This window comes from Oncorhynchus mykiss, chromosome 16 (genome assembly GCF_057628025.1).
Source record: "Oncorhynchus mykiss isolate SJ-2025 chromosome 16, ASM5762802v1, whole genome shotgun sequence".
NCBI classification, from domain to species: Eukaryota; Metazoa; Chordata; class Actinopteri; order Salmoniformes; family Salmonidae; genus Oncorhynchus; species Oncorhynchus mykiss.
Window position 1 is genome coordinate 62,362,019 of NC_143037.1, and position 20,838 is coordinate 62,382,856.

Here is a 20,838-nt window from a genome sequence, read left to right on the forward strand (position 1 = left end):
CATTAGGTTAATTGTCTAAACAAAAGACTCCACTTCACCAGATGATTACAGTCATGTATTGTATTTCATGAACATGTGGACATGTCTAGACAATAGTGACCAATCCACTTAGCTAGATGTGGCTGGGGGGGGGGGGGGGGGTTATAGCATTTATTTCACATGACCCATCAATTTAGACAAGTGTGTCTGGGTAAGAGTAATCTAATAATTATGAAATATTTATCTGGACACTTTCTATTTTTGACATGCTACGATGCAAACATGCAAGTAATCATTTCATTGAACCGTTTACACCATCTGTATCCTATGAATGTGACAAATACAGTTTGATTTTTATTTGATATAATGTGCGTTTACCAAAGACAAATTAGGATATAGGACATGGACTATATAAAGTGTATTTCTGCTACTATTTTCACCACTTTTAGTCTTGAAAGCATTGGTTGTTTATTACAGTACCTTACTCACGCTGTTTAGCACATGGCCTCACATGTGCAGTTTAACCTGTTAGAGCTCTAGGGGCGCTATTTCATTTTTGGATAAAAAACATTCCCGTTTCAAGCGCGATATTTTGTCACGAAAAGATGCTTGACTATGCATATTCTTGACAGTTTTGGAAAGAAAACACTCTGAAGTTTCAGAATCTGCAAAGATTTTGTCTGTAAGTGCCCCAGAACTCATTCTACAGGCGAAACCAAGATGATGCATCACCCAGGAATTAGCAGAATTTCTGAAGCTCTGTTTTCCATTCTCTCCTTATATGGCTGTGATTGCGCAACGAATGAGCCTACACTTTCTGTCGTTCGCCCAAGGTCTTAGCAGCATTGTGACGTATTTGTAGGCATATCATTGGAAGATTGACCATAAGAGACTACATTTTCCAAGTGTCCGCCTGGTGTCCTGCGTCGAATTCGGTGCGCAATTGCCAGCTGCTTCTACTTTACCATTTGATTCAGGGGAGAAAGCATGTGTCCAAGAACGATGTATCAATGAAGAGATATGTGAAAAACACCTTGATGATTGATTCTAAACAACGTTTGCCATGTTTTCAAAAAAAAAAAACTGAGCATCTGCTATCTAACTGAGAGTATCCTCATTGAAAACATCAGAAGTTCTTCAAAGGTAAATGATTTTATTTGAAGGCTTTTATGTTTTTGTTAATGTTGCGTGCTGGATGCTAACGCTAATGCTAACGCTAAATGCTAACGCGAAATGCTAACTCTAGCTAGCTACTTTTACACAAATTATTGTTTTCCTATGGTTGAGAAGCATATTTTGAAAATCTGAGATGACAGTGTTGTTTACAAAAGGCTAAGCTTGAGAGATGGCATATTTATTTCATTTCATTTGCGATTTTCATAAATAGTTAACGTTGTGTTATGCTAATGAGCTTGCTGATAGATTTACACAATCCTGGATACAGGGGTTTTTTCATAGCTAAACGTGACGCAGAAAACGGAGCGATTTGTCCTAAACAAATAATCTTTCAGGAAAAACTGAACATTTGCTATCTGAGAGTCTCCTCATTGAAAACATCTGAAGTTCTTCAAAGGTAAATTATTTTTTTGAATGCTTTTCTGTTTTTTTGTGTAAATGTTGCCAGCTGAATGCTAATGCTAAATGCTACGTTAGCCATCAATACTGTTACACAAATGCTTGTTTTGCAATGGTTGAGAAGCATATTTTGAAAATCTGAGATGACAGTGTTGTTAACAAAAGGCTAAGCTTGAGAGCTAGCATATTTATTTCATTTCATTTGCGATTTTCATGAATAGTTAACGTTGCGTTATGGTAATGAGCTTGAGTCTGTATTCACGAACCCGGATCCGGGATGGGGAGATCAGAAAGGTTAAGAGGGTGTGTGTCACACCCTGACCTTAGTATTCTTTGTTTTCCTTGTTATTTTGGTTAGGTCAGGGTGTGACATGGGTGATGTATGTGTTGTTTGTCTTGTCTAGGGGTTTTGTATGTTTATGGGGCTGTTTCCTTTCTAGGTAAATTGTATGTATATGGTTGCCTAGATTGGTTCTCAATTAGAGGCAGCTGTCTGTCGTTGTCTCTGATTGGGAACCGTATTTAGGCAGCCATATTCTGTGGGTACTTTGTGGGTGATTATCTATGTCTATGTTAGTTGCTTGTGTCAGCAGATTTTTCTTATTATAGCTTCACGGTTGTTATTCGTTTATTGTTTTGGTTCAGTTTACTTCATGTTCTTTCTTCAATAAAGAAGAATGTATACTAACCACGCTGCGTTTTGGTCCTCACCTTCTACTCCATACGACGATCGTGACAGTGTGAACGATGCTGAATGCGTGTAGACAAAGAAGAGCTCTCCAGTACGTGTACCAAAACATTTTAGGGCCATTTTCTCAAAAGTGGTGTTACTAGTTTATCAACTTTCATAGCAGAATCACTTTCCCATTGTTCCTCAACTGCAGTGTATTATATACAATTTTCTATCTCTGAGTCTTTCCTTTTATCCAATGTAAAAAACAATTAAAAATTTCGCTACATAGGACCGAATTGAGACGGTCGGTCACAAATGTATTTTGGCATTGATCAAATAGGCGGGCAAGCAGGGAAGTTCCAATCCAGTTGTCAAAACGTGGGTTGGGACAAGCCTGCATTGGCAGGCAAGCTGCAGAAGAAACAGCAGGCTCATATTCCCCTGACAGCATGTTAAAATGGTGCCAGTTCCACTTTAAAGGGTAACTACACAAAAATGAATTACTTACATTTTTTCCCAGATCTCACTAGTGGTCTTCTGATGTGGTTTAAGCATTGTTATAGACTTAGAAAAACAACAAATTGGGTGTTCTATTACAAAAGTGTGACTTTGAAAAACATTTGGACTAAGTTGACAGCCTCAGTTATATGTTTCAGTAGTAGGCCTACTATTAGCCTACTTTCAAAGTACAATCTTGGTTTGGCCTGGGATTTATAATTGTAGGTCATTCAGAGTGTATGTCACTGTTTCTCACATCAGTTTTCACGCAAGGCACCTTTCCTTTGCCGAGCAGGCTCTTTGGAAAGTTATGGTCAAAGTTAGAGTATAACCACTTCACCACTGCAGTCATGACAAGTGATTTGAGAACAACAAATTAATTAACTAGCACTAGCTACCTACATACTTCTTCCTCATAATTCTTGTTAGCCTCATTCATTGTATCCTGACTGCCCCCAGTCCTACCAGTCATTACTATAGCCAACACAGCAAGGGACAAAAATACAAAATAATCATCCAACAGGGTATTCTTTCTGGATATGGAGCTAGAACTGGAAATGAATGGCATCCCATCGTCCTGGGGACGATAACAAAATATGTCTGGGACGGTTCAAGCAGACTGGGACAGTTCTGGAACGATAAATCCAAAATTCATTCAACTAGGCCTACTGTACATCAAAACATGTCAAAAGCAATGAGGCTAATGCAACAGATCAGAATGCTTAGCTTAAAATGTTGATTAACTATTATACGTTAGACCTAGTTGGTAGCTAGCTACCTAACATCAGCTATGCTAGCGATGATGGTGATAATGATTATTAAAATAAAAGAGTGACTAATCCCATTATATAGATACATAATCAGTAGTCTATCGTCTATCTACCAGTATACAATGAACTCCAACCACCTATTCCGCATGATATAAGGTCCTTCGGCAGGGCATGCAAACCATTGTTGTTGGCTGTTCATTCTGCTGGAAGCACTGCAATGCATGGTCAATCCGTATAGGGCTTTTAAGGATGGTGGCGATGAAACAACGGCGCCCCATTCAATGAAGGGAAGCGACATGGGCGAAGGGGCAATTTGCTGACATAATTGTAACCCAGGCTTAAATTTACTCGTTGTGACGCACTGAGGTTCCAAACTCCATTTTAGACGAAACTGACTTTATGTCCAAAATTATCCTATTTACACTTTCTAGCCAATTTTGACATTAGTATAAATGCGTCTAACTCATATTGATGCCACATATGCCGTTTTCAAAGGGATTTGTTTATTTGTAGGGGCAGTCGCTTTTTAAAATACATTACCCTGTTTAGTGCTTGACCTCGAGGACACCTTGACAATCGAGGGCCGCAGCATTTACTATAAGATAATATATACAGTACCAGTCAAAAGTTTGGACACGCCTACTCATTTTTCATAATTTGTACTATTTTCTACATTGTAGAATACTAGGAAGACATCAAAACTATGAAATAACAGACATGGAATCATGTAGTAACCAAAAAAGTGTTCAAAAAAATCTAAATATGTTTTATATTTATGATTCTTCAAAGTAGCATCCCTTTGCCTTGACTGCTTTGCACACTCTTGGCATTCTCTCAAACAGCTTCACGAGGTAGTGACCTGGAATGCTTTTCCAACAGTCTTGAAGGAGTTCCCACATATGTTGGCTGCTTTTCCTTCACTCTGCAGTCCAACTCATCCCAGACCATCTCAATTGGATTGAGGTCGGGTGATTGTGGAGACCAAGTCATCTGATGACGAGTTTTGGAAGAAATATCTTTGTTTCTGGCCATTTTGAGCCTGTAATTGAACCCACAAATGCTGATGCTCCAGATAATCAACTAGTCTAAAATAGGCCAGTTTTATTGCTTCTTTAAATCAACATAACAGTTTTCAGGTTTGCTAACATAATTGCAAAAGGGTTTTCTAATGATCAGTTAGCCTTTTAAAATGATAAACTTGGATTAGCTAACACAACGTGCCATTGGAACACAGGAGTGATGGTCGCTGATAATGGGCCTCTGTACGCCTACGTAGATATTCCATAAAAAATAAGCTGTTTCCAGCTACAATAGTCATTTACAACATTACCAATGTGAACACTGTATTTCTGATCTATTTTATTTTAAATGTGCTTTTCTTTTTTTTTTAAACAATGAAATATCTAAGTGACCCCTAACGTTTGAATGGTAGTGTGTGTGTGTGTATATAGAGTTGAAGTCAGAAGTTTACATACACCTTAGCCAAATACATGTAAACTCCGTTTTTTAAATTCCTGACATTTAATCCGAGTAAAAAGTCCCTGTGTTAGGTCAGTTAGGATCACCACTTTATTTTAAGAATGTGAAATGTGAGAATAATAGTAGAGAGAATTATATATTGCAGCTTTTATTTCTTTCATCACATTCCCAGTGGGTCAGAAGATTACATACACTCAATTAGTATTTGGTAGAATTACCTTAAATTATTACAATTATAATACCTAAAAACTCCAATACCTTGACTTTGTTCTTAGGCCATTTTTCCACAACTTTGGAAGTATGCTTGGGGTCATTGTCCATTTGGCGACCAAGCTTTAACTTTCTGACTGATGTCTTGAGATGTTGCATCAATATATCCACATAATTTTCCATCCTCATGATGCCATCTATTTTGTGAAGTGCACCAGTCCCTCCTGCAGCAAAGCACCTACACATCATGATGCTGCCATCGCCGTGCTTCACGGTTGGGATGGTATTCTTCGGCTTGCAAGCCTCCCCCTCTTCCCTCCAAACATAACGATGGTCATTATGGCCAAACAGTTCTATTTTTTTTCATCAGACCAGAGGACGTTTCTCCAAAAAGTATGATATTTGTTCTTGTGCAGTTGTAAACCGTAGTCTGTTTTTGTTATGGTGTCACGCCCTGGTCTTAGTATTTTGTGTTTTCTTTATTATTTTGGTCAGGCCAGGGTGTGACATGGGTTTATTATGTGGTGTGTTTTGTCTTAAGGTTTTTGTAGGTATTGGGATTGTGGTACAGTGGGGTTATCTAGAATAGTCTATGGCTGTCTGGAGTGGTTCTCAATCAGAGGCAGGTGTTTATCGTTGTCTCTGATTGGGAACCATATTTAGGCAGCCATATTCTTTGAGTGTTTCGTGGGTGATTGTTCCGGTCTCTGTGTTTGTTTGCACCAAATAGGCTGTTTAGGTTTTCACGGTTCTTGTTTTGTTTGTTCATGTGTAGTTTCTTAGTTAAAGAACCATGAATCAAAATAACCACTCTGCATTTTGGTCCTCCTCTCCTTCACCGCAAGAAAACTGTAACATATGGTGGTTTTGGAGCAGTGGCTTCTTCCTTGCTGAGTGGCCTTTCAGGTTATGTCGATATAGGACTTGTTTAACTGTGGATATAGATACGTTGTACTTGTTTCCTCCAGAATCTTCACAATGTCCTTTGCTGTTGTTCTGGGATTGATTTGCACTTTTTGCACCAAAGTACGTTCATCTCTAGGAGACAGAATGCGTCTCCTTCCTGAGCGGTATGATGGCTGTGTGGTCCCATGGTGTTTATACTTGCGTACTATTGTTTGTACAGATGGACGTGGTACCTTCAGGCATTTGGAAATTGCTCCCAAGGATGAACCAGACTTATGGAGGTCTACAATTGTTTTTCTGAGGTCTTGGCTGATTTATTTTGATTTTCCCGGGATGTCAAGCAGAGGCACTGAGTTTGAAGGTAGGCCTTAATACATCCACAGGAACACCTCCAATTGACTCAAATGATGTCAATTAGCCTATCAGAAGCTTCTAAAGCCATGACATCATTTTCTGGATTTTTCCAAGCTGTTTAAAGTCAGTCAACTTAATGTCTAAACTTCTGACCCACTGGAATTGTGATAGTGAATTATAAGTGAAATAATCTCTGTAAACAATTGTTGGAAAAATTGTCATGCACAAAGTATATGTCCTAACCGACTTGCCAAAACTATAGTTTGTTAACAAGAAATTTGTGGAATATATATATATATATATATATATATACCAAACGAACCGAGCATAAGCATGGCTGGTTTGCCAGCAAGCTTCACAGCCTTGACGGGACTAAAATTAGAGGTGCCAAGCTGCTCTGTGGCCTTTTCAGACAGCGCACCACAGCACTGTGGGAAGGTATGACAGAGAAACATAGTTATGTTCTGTTCCACCCAGATGAATCTGTTTCCTCTCAGAGACCAGTGGCCACTTCCTCTCCAGCTCAACCAGACAGTGCTGTTCCAGGGCCTTTGGCTAGGGAAGTGAATTGTAGTGATCAATTAAGAATATGTGGAAAAAAGTTACCTTCAAAAAAGAATAAAGTAATAGGCCTACGTTAGTTAGAAAGCGATCTATATCGCCATATTGTTTGTCACGTTCCTGTCACATATTTCAAACTGAAAGAGAAAAATAATGGTCACACATCTCATTCAGTCAGCCTTCATTACCTGAACTAAAGATATGAAACCACATAAGCATCCAGAAACCACAAGCCAAAGCCAAGTTCCACAGTGACACCTCAAACAACACTACCTCTGCCCACCATTTATAACAACCCAGTCAAAACAGTCTCTTCTCTTCCCCATCCATTCATCACTAACAAAACACTGAATGTTGTTCTCTTTACAAGCATTTCACTGCACCCGCAATAACATCTGCTAAATATGTGTATGTGAACAATAACATTTGATTTGCTTTGAGTCCAACAGCAATCTGTCTACCTGTATGTACTCAAACAATAACTCCCTCTATCAGTTACTTACCAGTGTCTAATAATACATTAATGCCAATGTTAACATTCTTATCCTGTATCTAAACAACACAAGTGCTTATGTTGTGTGGGAGGCAGGCTCTGTTTACAAATGCTCCATTCATTTGGCCAGGTAACAGCCTGGGTAAATAAATACAACACTGAAGGCGTTTCACACTCACATAAAGAGGCAGAGTCCATGGTCAGATCACATCATGGGTCCTCAGTCTAACGCGGGCAACCACACAGGCAGAGCATCACAGAAACAGAGAGAGAGCAGCTTCACAGCCTGCTCACAATCACAGCAGCTCCAGACCAGGCAGGCACAACGTGAACAGAGCAGAGGGGAGCGAGGTGGATGGGGAGGGAGGAGGGCTGGCAAGCGTCATCGTGGTGGTCTGACCAGCGGAGTGAGACATGAATGGCTGTGTCTGAAGCGCCCTGAAGGGGCAGCGATGCTCTCAGCCACTTAGCAGACAGATGCCGGGATACTGTACTTATAATTTCCGCCTGCTTCTGCTTGTGTGTGTTTTTGTGTATGAGTGTAAATGATAGAGAGCAAGAGATTGGCAGAAAAAGATTGGTTGAATAAGTGGATCAATACAAAAAAACATTGAATTAAAATCATCATAGATGCTTGTTTTCCTACTTCTTTGTAGAGTAGAACAAGAATTTAACTCCCATGTCTTCTTGTAAAACACTGGAGGGAAAAAAATAGAAATTCAACTGCTAATCCTCAAAATTATTCCATGTTTCTCTCTCTCTGCCTCTCTCTCTCTCTCTCTCTCGATGCCACCCACATAACCACTTGTTTCATGGTTGTGTCCAACTAAAATTAAATTACATTAGCTATTTAAACAGACAAAAATACACTATGGTAAACAACAATTGGTAGTTGTCATGGGTTGTAGCTCTCTGGGCCTTCCATGGCATTCACATAACCGTATATATACTATGAAGCAGGATGCCCCATTGAGAGCATCCTGTCTGGCTGTATCACCGCCTGGTATGGCAACTGCACCGTCCGCAACTGCAGGGCTCTAAAAGGGTGGTACGGTCTGCCCAACGCATCACTGGGGGCACACTGCCTGCCCTCCAGGACATCTACCGCACCCAATGTCACAGGAAGGCCAAGAAGATCATCAAGGACTTCAGCCCCCTGAGCCATGGCCTGTTCACCCCACTATCATGCAGAAGGCGAGATCAATGTAGGTGTATCAAAGCTGGGATCCATAGACTGAAAAACAGCTTCTATCTGAAGGCCATCAGACTGTTAGATAGCCATCACTAGCCAGGCTTCCACCCTGTAAGCTGCACTGAACTTAGTCACCGTCATTAGCCGGCTACCACCCGGTTACTCAACCCTACACCTTAGAGGCTACTGCCCATACACATGGACAACTGGTCACTTTAGTAATGGAACTCAGGTCACTTTAATACTGTTTTACCCATTTTATATGTATATACTGTATTCTAGTCAAGGCCATCCTATTCAACTATTGCTGTACATAGACTATTCTATCCACGTATTCTTCAGATATACTACATATTCTATCCACATACTGTCCATAATGTCTATACATCCCATCACGTATATACAGTGCCTTGCGAAAGTATTCGGCCCCCTTGAACTTTGCGACCTTTTGCCACATTTCAGGCTTCAAACATAAAGATATAAAACTATTTTTTTGTGAAGAATCAACAACAAGTGGGACACAATCATGAAGTGGAACGACATTTATTGGATATTTCAAACTTTTTTAACAAATCAAAAACTGAAAAATTTGGCGTGCAAGATTATTCAGCCCCCTTAAGTTAATACTTTGTAGCGCCACCTTTTGCTGCGATTACAGCTGTAAGTCGCTTGGGGTATGTCTCTATCAGTTTTGCACATCGAGAGACCTTGCAAAACAGCTCGAGCTCAGTGAGGTTGGATGGAGAGCATTTGTGAACAGCAGTTTTCAGTTCTTTCCACAGATTCTCGATTGGATTCAGGTCTGGACTTTGACTTGGCCATTCTAACACCTGGATATGTTTATTTTTGAACCATTCCATTGTAGATTTTGCTTTATGTTTTGGATTATTGTCTTGTTGGAAGACAAATCTCCGTCCCAGTCTCAGGTCTTTTGCAGACTCCATCAGGTTTTCTTCCAGAATGGTCCTGTATTTGGCTCCATCCATCTTCCCATCAATTTTAACCATCTTCCCTGTCCCTGCTGAAGAAAAGCAGGCCCAAACCATGATGCTGCCACCACCATGTTTGACAGTGGGGATGGTGTGTTCAGGGTGATGAGCTGTGTTGCTTTTACGCCAAACATAACGTTTTGCATTGTTGCCAAAAAGTTCAATTTTGGATTCATCTGACCAGAGCACCTTCTTCCACATGTTTACATGTCTCCCAGGTGGCTTGTGGCAAACTTTAAACAACACTTTTTATGGATATCTTTAAGAAATGGCTTTCTTGCCACTCTTCCATAAAGGCCAGATTTGTGCAATATACGACTGATTGTTGTCCTATGGACAGAGTCTCCCACCTCAGCTGTATATCTCTGCAGTTCATCCAGAGTGATCATGGGCCTCTTGGCTGCATCTCTGATCAGTCTTCTCCTTGTATGAGCTGAAAGTTTAGAGGGACGGCCAGGTCTTGGTAGATTTGCAGTGGTCTGATACTCCTTCCATTTAAATATTATCGCTTGCACAGTGCTCCTTGGGATGTTTAAAGCTTGGGAAATCTTTTTGTATCCAAATCCGGCTTTAAACTTCTTCACAACAGTATCTCGGACCTGCCTGGTGTGTTCCTTGTTCTTCATGATGCGCTCTGCGCTTTTAACGGACCTCTGAGACTATCACCGTGCAGGTGCATTTATACGGAGACTTGATTACACACAGGTGGATTGTATTTATCATCATTAGTCATTTAGGTCAACATTGGATCATTCAGAGATCCTCACTGAACTTCTGGAGAGAGTTTGCTGCACTGAAAGTAAAGGGGCTGAATAATTTTGCACGCCCAATTTTTCAGTTTTTGATTTGTTAAAAAAGTTTGAAATATCCAATAAATGTTGTTCCACTTCATGATTGTGTCCCACTTGTTGTTGATTCTTCACAAAAAAATACAGTTTTATATCTTTATGTTTGAAGCCTGAAATGTGGCAAAAGGTCACAAAGTTCAAGGGGGCCGAATACTTTCGCAAGGCACTGTATATATGTATATGTATATGTATATGTATATGTATATATATATATACATATACATATACACATACACATACACACACACACACACACACACACACACACACACAGTACCAGTCAAGTTTGGACACACGTGGCATTATTTTCAACTAACTCTGCAACTCTTCCAACTATTGACATTTTTCACAACTGCCACCAGTTTGATGCCAAAACATTGACAAAAAAATAAGTACTGATATAGTAAAATAAATACAAGTAAATTAATTAATTAATTAATAATTAATAAGTATTAATTAAATTAATAATAATTAATTAATAAATACAAAAAATGATATTTCATGCTGAAACCCTCATTCTAAACATCAATCATATTCACTAAGTTGATGGTTTATATTTAGGATAATGTTTTACAGCTTTGTCGTTCTATATACAGTACCGGTCAAAAGTATGGACACACCTACTCATTCAAGGGTTTTTCTTTATTTGCACTATTTTCTACATTGTAGAATAATAGTGAAGACATCAAAACTATGAAATAACACATATGGAATCATGTAGTATTCCAAAAAGTGTTAAACAAATAAAAATATATTTTATATTTGAGATTCTTCAAAGTAGCCACCCTTTGCCTTGATGACAGCTTTGCACACTCTTGGGATTCTCTCAACCAGCTTCACCTGGAATGCTTTTCCAACAGTCTTGCTTTTCCTTCACTCTGTGGACTCATTAGACCAAAGGACAGATTTCCAAACCATCTCAATTGAGTTGAGTTCAGGTGATTGTGGAGGCCAGGTCATCTGATGCAGAAATCTATCATTCTCCTTCTTGGTCAAATAGCCCTTACACAGCCTGGAGATTTCTGAGGCTGGTAACTCTAATGAACTTATCCTCTGCAGCACCGGTAACTCTGGGTCTTCCTTTCCTGTGGCAGTACTCATGAGAGCCAGTTTCATCATAGCGCTTGGTGGTTTTTGCGACTGCACTTGAAGAAACTTTCAAAATTATTGACATTTTCTGGATTGACGGACTTTCATGTCTTAAAGTGATGATAGACTGTCGTTTCTCTTTGCTTATTTCAGCTGTTCTTGCAATAATATGGACTTGGTCTTTTAACAAATAGGGCTATCTTTTGTATACCACCCCTACCTTGTCACAACTCAACTGATTGGCTCAAACATTAAGAAGGAAAACATATCCACAAATTAACTTTTAACAAGGTACACCTGTTAATTGAAACACATTCCAGGTGACTACCTCATGAAACTGGTTGAGAGAATGCCAAGAGTGTGCAAAGCTGTCATCAAGGCAGGTGGCTATTTTGAAGCATATAAATTAACAGGTATGCCTTGTTAAAAGTGAATTTGTGGAATGTATTGTATTTATTTATTCCTTAATGCGTTTGAGACAAAACAGAAAAACAGCAAATTATCACAGAAATAAAAGATGCTTGCAGTGCTTTTAATATGTTAAGCTACTAACACATTAAAGCAGATATTACAGTGTATAAGTTACACTATTGGCCAAACAAATGTCTGTAACATAGCACAGATGGAGATAAAAAATGTAGGGTTCCTTCGTGATATATGGTAAACAAGCAACTTGCTTCGTTGACATGACAGTGAAACGTTACAGTAATTGAAGTGTAACAAATTTACAACATCAACATGTGGCTGAATGATAGCCTACGAATGGATTGTATTGATACAATATAAGTGTATAACGTAGCGAGCTAGAATAGTGAGGGACAATCTGCATCACTGAAACAGACAGGTTGACAGCGCTTGAAGTCCTGTTTGATTGTGTCATTATAAACCAAGACTTGTGAAACATGGTTTGGCGAAAGAAACAACTGTTACGTCTAAAAAAGCCGTAGTATTGCACCATAACGGATTCAATAACTGTCACACTATACACATTTACATTACATTTAGTGATGATAACTTTAGCAGTAAATTGACACTTACATGGGAGATGAAAAAAACTGCTACAGTCAACACACGTCCAAACACAACGCAACGCCACCCCTCCTCTCTGCGCTCTCCCATGCTGACGTCGGAATAATAGGACGTACAGCAGCAGAGGGCACGGGCGGACCAAACCATTTGGTTCGTTTAGGGGAGCTCACTGCAAAATATCCTCAATTGAATATAGTCTAAACACGCTTCAATAATTTATATATGCTACTCGAGCTATATTGGTAATTGAAACAAAAACATTCTTTAGAATATTGTGCAGGATTTGTAATGATTGTATTCATAATCTAATATAAACTTTTTATTCAACTTGATTGTTACAGAGGAACTCGATTTTATTGATGTACAGCTTGTGCCTGTTTCCTGGTCATGCCTATTCTAATTTGTAACCTGGTGGCCATAGTCATACTGTGACAGTATGACTATGCACACATCAGTCATAATAAAAAACACTGATTGGTTACGCGGAAAGATTGATCTTGACATTTTCTCGATACAGTCCAGCTCAGTTTATTTTTTTATTTTTTTTATTTCACCTTTATTTAACCAGGTAGGCAAGTTGAGAACAAGTTCTCATTTACAATTGCGACCTGGCCAAGATAAAGCAAAGCAGTTCGACACATACAACGACACAGAGTTACACATGGAGTAAAACAAACATACAGTCAATAATACAGTATAAACAAGTCTATATACGATGTGAGCAAATGAGGTGAGATAAGGGAGACTGGAATGGTAGATTTGCAATGGGAGAATGTGCAAAGTAGAAATAAAAATAATGGGTGACATGACACACACTGTATCTAAATTTACCATCAAACCTGGAGAGGACAGAGAGTTGATAAACCCTAGGAAAACCTGAGAGAAACCACACACATAAGCAGTGCCCCACAAAAGCAGAACCAACCAGAGAACTGAGCCTTGCTGTAACAAGTTATAACAGTCATTTTGGGGAGACATTACATAAGACAGAGTTTGGCTTATTATTTATCTATTTATCTATCCCCTCTCTATTGACATAGCACCTAGCCAAAGTCTTCACACTCTTCACTCCCATTTGTATATTGCTCTCCTGATTACATTTCCTCTCAGACAGTTTAATTTAAATAAAGTCCAAAGCTCCTGTCTTATAGGCCATCCGTCTTAGTAACTATGGTAATGGGCGATCTATTCCAAATGTCTCTGTGTTCAGAGTGTCTTGAGTTCCTCCTCCCCTAAGTTTCTGGTTGGATTTGGTTTTTACTGCATTATACCGTGTGAGTGGGCAGGGGAGGTGGACCAACAGACCAAAGATAATTTGTTTAAAAATAGGTTCTGACTTAGAATATGTGGACAACTACAAATACCTATGTGTCTGGTTAGACTGTAAACTCTCCTTCCAGACTCACATTATGCATCTCCAATCCAAAATTAAATCTAGAATCGGCTTCCTATTTTTCAACAAAGCCTCCTTCACTAATGCTGCAAAACATAACCTCGTAAAACTGACTATCCTACCGATCCTTGACTTCCGCGATGCCATTTACAAAATAGTCTCCAACACCCTACTCAGCAAATTGGATGTAGTCTGTCACAGTGCCATCCGTTTTGTCACCAAAGCCCCATATACTACCCACCACTGCGACCTGTATGCTCTCATTGGCTGGCCCTCACTACATATTTGTCACCAAACCCACTGTCTCCAGGTCATCTACAGTGCCTTGCGAAAGTATTCGGCCCCCTTGAACTTTGCGACCTTTTGCCACATTTCAGGCTTCAAACATAAAGATATAAAACTGTATTTTTTTTGTGAAGAATCAACAACAAGTGGGACACAATCATGAAGTGGAACAACATTTATTGGATATTTCAAACTTTTTTAACAAATCAAAAACTGAAAAATTGGGTGTGCAAAATTATTCAGCCCCTTTACTTTCAGTGCAGCAAACTCTCTCCAGAAGTTCAGTGAGGATCTCTGAATGATCCAATGTTGACCTAAATGACTAATGATGATAAATACAATCCACCTGTGTGTAATCAAGTCTCCGTATAAATGCACCTGCACGGTGATAGTCTCAGAGGTCCGTTAAAAGTGCAGAGAGCATCATGAAGAACAAGGAACACACCAGGCAGGTACGAGATACTGTTGTGAAGAAGTTTAAAGCCGGATTTGGATACAAAAATATTTCCCAAGCTTTAAACATCCCAAGGAGCACTGTGCAAGCGATAATATTTAAATGGAAGGAGTATCAGACCACTGCAAATCTACCAAGACCTGGCCGTCCCTCTCAACTTTCAGCTCATACAAGGAGAAGACTGATCAGAGATGCAGCCAACAGGCCCATGATCACTCTGGATGAACTGCAGAGATCTACAGCTGAGGTGGGAGACTCTGTCCATAGGACAACAATCAGTCGTATATTGCACAAATCTGGCCTTTATGGAAGAGTGGCAAGAAGAAAGACATTTCTTAAAGATATCCATAAAAAGTCTCGATGTGCAAAACTGATAGAGACATACCCCAAGTGGCTTACAGCTGTAATCGCAGCAAAAGGTGGCGCTACAAAGTATTAACTTAAGGGGGCTGAATAATTTTGCACGCCCAATTTTTCAGTTTTTGATTTGTTAAAAAAGTTTGAAATATCCAATAAATGTCGTTCCACTTCATGATTGTGTCCCACTTGTTGTTGATTCTTCACAAAAAAAAAAAAATACAATTTTATATCTTTATGTTTGAAGCCTGAAATGTGGCAAAAGATCGCAAAGTTCAAGGGGGCCGAATACTTTCGCAAGGCACTGTATAAGTCTATGCTAGATAAATCCCCAACTTATCTCAGCTCACTGGTCACCACAGCAACGCCCACCCGTAGCACGCGCTCCAGCAGGTATATTTCACTGGTCAACCTCAAAGCCAACACTTCCTTTGGCCACCTTTCCTTACAGTTCTCTGCTGCCAATGACTGAAACGAATTACAAAAATCACTGACGCTGGAGTTTTATATCTCCCTCTAACTTTAAGCATCAGCTGTCAGAGCAACTTACCGATCACTGTACCTGTACACAGCCAATCTGTAAATAACACACCACACTAACTCATCCCCCTATTGTTACTTATCCTCTTGCTCTTTTGCACCCCAGTATCCCTTACCCATTTCTCCTTCTCCCAAATCCATTCAGCTGATGTTCTGAAAGAGCTGCAAAATCTGGACCCCTACAAATCAGCCGGGCTAGACAATCTGGACCCTTTCTTTCTAAAATTATCTGCCAAAATTGTTGCCACCCCTATTACTAGCCTGTTCAACCTCTTTCGTGTCGTCTGAGATTCCCAAAGATTGGAAAGCAGCTGCGGTCATCCCCCTCTTCAAAGGGGGGGACACTCTTGACCCAAACTGCTACAGACCTATATCTATCCTACCATGCCTTTCTAAGGTCTTCGAAAGCCAAGTCAACAAACAGATTACCGACCATTTCGAATCTCACCATACCTTCTCTGCTATGCAATCTGGTTTCAGAGCTGGTCATGGGTGCACCTCAGCCACGCTCAAGGTCCTAAACGATATCTTAACCGCCATCAATAAGAAACATTACTGTGCAGCCGTATTCATTGATCTGGCCAAGGCTTTCGACTCTGTCAATCACCACATCCTCATCGGCAGACTCAACAGCCTTGGTTTCTCAAATGATTGCCTCGCCTGGTTCACCAACTACTTCTCTGATAGAGTTCAGTGTGTCAAATCGGAGGGTCTGTTGTCCGGACCTCTGGCAGTCTCTATGGGGGTGCCACAGGGTTCAATTCTTGGACCGACTCTCTTCTCTGTATACATCAATGAGGTCGCTCTTGCTGCTGGTGAGTCTCTGATCCACCTCTACGCAGACGACATCATTCTGTATACTTCCGGCCCTTCTTTGGACACTGTGTTAACAACCCTCCAGGCAAGCTTCAATGCCATACAACTCTCCTTCCGTGGCCTCCAATTGCTCTTAAATACAAGTAAAACTAAATGCATGCTCTTCAACCGATCCCTACCTGCACCTACCCGCCTGTCCAACATCACTACTCTGGACGGCTCTGACTTAGAATACGTGGACAACTACAAATACTTAGGTGTCTGGTTAGACTGTAAACTCTCCTTCCAGACCCATATCAAACATCTCCAATCCAAAGTTAAATCTAGAATTGGCTTCCTATTTCGCAACAAAGCATCCTTCACTCATGCTGCCAAACATACCCTTGTAAAACTGACCATCCTACCAATCCTCGACTTTGGCGATGTCATTTACAAAATAGCCTCCAATACCCTACTCAACAAATTGGATGCAGTCTATCACAGTGCAATCCGTTTTGTCACCAAAGCCCCATATACTACCCACCATTGCGACCTCTACGCTCTCGTTGGCTGGCCCTCGCTTAATACTCGTCGCCAAACCCACTGGCTCCATGTCATCTACAAGACCCTGCTAGGTAAAGTCCCGCCTTATCTCAGCTCGCTGGTCACCATAGCATCTCCCACCTGTAGCACACGCTCCAGCAGGTATATCTCTCTAGTCACCCCCAAAACCAATTCTTTCTTTGGCCGCCTCTCTTTCCAGTTCTCTGCTGCCAATGACTGGAACGAACTCCAAAAATCTCTGAAACTGGAAACACTTATCTCCCTCACTAGCTTTAAGCACCAACTGTCAGAGCAGCTCACAGATTACTGCACCTGTACATAGCCCACCTATAATTTAGCCCAAACAACTACCTCTTTCCCAATTGTATTTAATTAATTAATTTATTTTGCTCCTTTGCACCCCATTATTTTTATTTCTACTTTGCACATTCTTCCATTGCAAAACTACCATTCCAGTGTTTTACTTGCTATATTGTATTTACCTTGCCACCATGGCCTTTTTTGCCTTTACCTCCCTTCTCACCTCATTTGCTCACATTGTGTATATAGACTTGTTTATACTGTATTATTGACTGTATGTTTGTTTTACTCCATGTGTAACTCTGTGTCGTTGTATCTGTCGAACTGCTTTGCTTTATCTTGGCCAGGTCGCAATTGTAAATGAGAACTTGTTCTCAACTTGCCTACCTGGTTAAATAAAGGTAAAATAAAAAAATAAAAATAAAATCTCTACTTGCACATCATCATCTACACATCTTTCACTCCAGTGTTAATGCTCAATTGTAATTATTTCGCGTCCATGGCCTATTTATTGCCTTACCTCCCTACTCTTCTACATTTGTGCACACTATACATAGATTTTTCTATTGCGTTATTGACTGTATGTTTGTTTATGTGTAACTCTGTGTTGTTGTTTTTGATGCACTGCTTTGCTTTATCTTGGCCAGGTGTAAATGAGAACTTGTTTTCAACTGGCCTACCTGGTTCAATAAAGGTGAAATAAAATACGTTTTAAAAATCCCACACACAGATGATCATCAGCAGTAATTACTTGGTAGTAAACTCTATTTAATCATCCCTGCAAAATCTGTTTAGGACCGTTTGTTACTGTAATGTGAATGTTAATTCTTTCTGAACAACAGGGGGCAGTACAGCCATGAAGATGAGTTGCTGGTCAAGCTGGACACAGACATCTCAGATTCATGTAGCTGTTATCCCATCAACACAGCAATTTATGTTTCTGCCCTTCATCCATTGTCATATTTCAATGTATAACACAGAGAAAGCATATGAGACTGAATCTGATGGTGGAAAATTTGTATGTATAAGACTCATTTGAGAGACATCTATTATCAGCTATACTCAACAGAGGGCAACAGCGTTGAAGAGACATACAAGCGTGCCTTGCAACATTATTACCATTCTGGTAAATAAACACAATTCTCACGCTTATGAAGAATAGACAACGTTTTGTTCAATATCAAAATACACTGTTTACATGTTTTATTAAGCACACACACACTCAATCATATCAAAGATAGACTGGGCAGTGTAAAAAATACACTATCACAGGCAAACACGTGTAAGGAACAGAAATCGTCATCATTATTCTCATCGAGCTGTAGGACATGGAGTCCTCACCAAAATCATGGCAATTCCTTTCCACTTTGTTGTTTCCACTTTGCTGTGTTCTGTGTGTGAATGGGCTTCACACTGTATTATAAAAACCTGTTGGAATTTATGTGTCGTAGCTATGAATAACTGGGTCTCCTGGTCAATAACGAACCTAAAGTGACTAAATATAATGTTTTCAGTAGGTCAAAACATTTTTGGTGGGTAGCATAGAAGGTGCTTTGTGCTCAGTAGAGCTGCTTAAAATAAGTTGATATCTAATGTTTATGGAGTGCATTTGGTGCATGGTTCAATACCCCTTATCATTGGCCATCCGTGTATCAAACACTCATTAGTGTTACATAGTGTTACATCCTGTTACATCCTGCTCGCCCTCTACTGCTCATCCTGTGTCTCCTTGACCTGTCACCACTCCACCAGTGCTCACTTCCTCTCCCTCTCTCTGTGTGTGTGTGTGATTGTGTGGGCGGAGACAGGTGTGCTGTAATCAGAGCAGATCCCCACCAGCTGCAACCTGTTCCATAATCAAGGCCTCTACAAATACTCAGCCCTGCCACTTCCACACTGCCAGATCATAATCTCTGCTCAGTCAGTCTATGGTTCTAGCTGTTTGGCCCTGTTTAGATCCTGTTATGCCCGTTTTCCCTTGCCTGATGCTGTTTTCCTCTCTGCTCAGTTCTGCCCACTCTGACTCTGGTCCCAGTCTCCAGTCCTACATTTCATCAGTCCTGCTACTCTGTCCTGGATCCCCCACTCTACTGCTCCCTTGGATTCTCCTCCGGACCTGCTTACCCTGTCCCCAACACCTGTCGCTCCAGCCTCAGCCTCCGCACCTGGTTTCCTGCAACCTGCCCAAGCTTCCCCTGGCCTGCACTCCATCTTCCCCCTGTGTTTCAATAAATACCTTGGTTACCTCATCCCAGTCTCCTCGTCTGAGTCTGCTCTTGGGTTCAACTGTTCCGCTCCGCGTAACAGTTAGTAGATAGTAGATGAAACACAGTAAAAGCTCTTGAGTGCTTCCTTCTCCTCCAGTGGTGTCCAGTGTCCATGACACAACAGGAAGTAATTCGCCAAGATGCTGAGTGACAGAAACACTCCACCTGACAAACAGCTCACATAACAACATAACACGAAAACAGGCAGGTTTTCTGCTTGAACCCAAAAACACATAGCTGGCAAGGATCGAATGCTTTGACGTCAACCCTACCCCTAACCTCTATATCATCTTCATCCGCAGAAAGATATATTGGTCTGTTTTTCTTCTTCCCACAGCATCAGAGCGAGGTGGATAATGGAAAACATTGTGAGCGGCTGCTGCCAGGCGAACCTCTCTCCCCACACATGCCAGACGTGGACGCTATGTCCCCACATCTCCCTCCAATTACAGTAGCCCCTCCAGCAGGCCTGCTGTGCCTTCTAATTATGTGAATCTGACAGGTCAATTAAAGTGTGTAAGCATGGTCATTATTGAGTAGAAGAACAGGTGGGTCTAAGGTTATCAAGTTCAACCCTCACAACCGTCTGGGCTTAACAGCTACTACACAACATCCATTCCAACTGCTTGCCATTCTTTTTTTCAGGAACCAAGTGAAAAACAACGGTAGAACATCCTGTCACAGGAAAAACATTTTTTACCAGTGGACCACCGCCCAGTGAGAACAGACAAACACAACTATTTGGACTCGTATAGCACCTTTCAAAAACTCAAAGCTAACTGGGGTTAAAATGACAGTGTACTTTAAGTGGCTCTTTGGAAATGGCCAAGTTTAACCTTGCCCCTTGAATGAAGTGTCTTACCTGAGAATTACCTAATGAAACATGTCGTCATGAGTCCTGTTCCCATGCAACCACTTCATACATGCACATGCACACCTTCGGTTCACCCCGGTCTCTGCCGCTGTATTCTGACTGCACCCAGTACAACTAAGCCTCTGATAAGGTCAGGACCCCTCCGCCTCCCCCTAGTGTTCCGGCATCGCCGGGGTGACACAAATACTAATGAGACTTATGGCAGCCTTTGAGGCGGAATTCGCACTTAGCTTGACTGGTTGACCATGGCAAGATGGCCGGCCTGGCAGGGAACAGCAGAGCAGGGAGAAGCCTCAGCCCAGGATAGCAAAAACAGCTGCGAAGATGCTAGGAGGATTCTAGGATAAAAATCATGTTAATCTAT

The 20,838-nt window shown here is 40.7% G+C and overlaps 1 protein-coding gene and 1 long non-coding RNA gene across 5 annotated transcripts in view; one reads left to right on the forward strand and one right to left on the reverse strand.

Moving 5' to 3' along the window:
• The window catches only part of LOC110492431 (transmembrane and coiled-coil domains protein 1), a 98,842-nt gene extending 86,086 nt beyond the window's left edge, over window positions 1-12,756 (reverse strand). For 2 of the 3 annotated variants that reach the window (XM_036947421.2, XM_090203621.1), the window contains exon 1: window positions 12,655-12,756. The gene's annotated coding sequence lies outside the window, so the exon portion shown is untranslated. Of the gene's footprint in view, window positions 1-7,677; window positions 7,835-12,654 lie in introns of those variants that run through there. The other variant, XM_036947422.2, reaches the window with a different exon arrangement.
• Window positions 984-20,057, forward strand: LOC149976950 (uncharacterized). Of its 2 annotated transcripts, none has more exons than XR_016487431.1 (3): window positions 984-1,122; window positions 1,491-1,552; window positions 19,938-20,057. It is a non-coding gene; the product is annotated as an uncharacterized LOC149976950 (long non-coding RNA). The 2 variants fall into 2 exon arrangements; XR_016487430.1 differs by lacking the exon at window positions 19,938-20,057 and adding an exon at window positions 6,311-6,438.
• Window positions 20,058-20,838: the final 781 nt, after the last annotated feature.